Below are 965 nucleotides of genomic sequence, written 5' to 3'. Positions count from 1 at the left end.
TGGCTTGAGTGCTACTTTTGGTCTCAATTCCACGAGATGATTCGAGAGGAAGAGATAATAAGTGTGCCATTGTTGGAAGTTACCAACAGATAGTAGTGTGTGTAGAGTTGTGTTATGTTTGTGCATACATCTGATTTCTTAACCAAATGATTATGCATTGGGTGAGACGTCGTTCGGTTAAGTTCTTGCAAGATTCAGGTCATGACTTGAAAAGTAAATAGACTTGAAAATGTAAAGAAAGAAGTAAAGTCTAACAAGATTCAAGCCATGTTAGGACAAGATAATGCTAGAGGAGTCCATCGGGGTCACTAGTATCAGATTGGACTAAACAGAAAAATTGCCTCAGGGAGGTGATCAAGGTGGTTGGAATTGCACATCAAGCAAATTATACCACAGGGTGGCAAAGTAATAAGAGTTTTAGATCTTAGGTATCATAGATAGTGTTTGCTTCAAGGGAAGGTTTGAGATTGTAGTTGAATAGTTAGATGTTGAGCTGAAAAGTAGTTTTGGTTGTGCTAAAAAGTAGATGGGTTGATTGAAGAATCACTTAAGGTATGTATAGCAATAGAGGTTGAATTTGACAAGGGTCCTGATCTTGAAGGCCTCTGGTCCTATTTATAGTCAGTGGAGAAAGAGCAACCTCGATTTTATCATTGAGCTAAAGCATGAGTAAGTTCGTCATTTAGTGCTAGCGAGATATTCTTGGTTTGGTTGTCTGCATGGCATACGCACTTCGGGTAGCACCCTATTCGAGCCCTCGAACTAGTGTAGACTGGAGTGAGTTAGTTGTCTGAGCCCTAGGATAGGATTCTAGATTGGGCTTAGAAGTTGGTGAGTGGAGTCATGCGACTTTGTGTAAATACAAATATATTGGCCCAATAGCAGGCCTTTTTTTTATTTACAGCCCAAACAAGTACATTGTAATATGATCAAAAGGAGGATGATATTGGAGAATACTTGCAAGG

The sequence above is a fragment of a genome, unplaced genomic scaffold, assembly GCF_019419815.1.
Source record: "Pyrus x bretschneideri cultivar Hongxiangsu unplaced genomic scaffold, Pyrus_bretschneideri_v1 Contig20, whole genome shotgun sequence".
Lineage (NCBI taxonomy): Eukaryota > Viridiplantae > Streptophyta > Magnoliopsida > Rosales > Rosaceae > Pyrus > Pyrus x bretschneideri.
The sequence above is the reverse complement of the archived record's forward strand: the minus strand, read 5'-3'. Positions refer to the sequence as shown.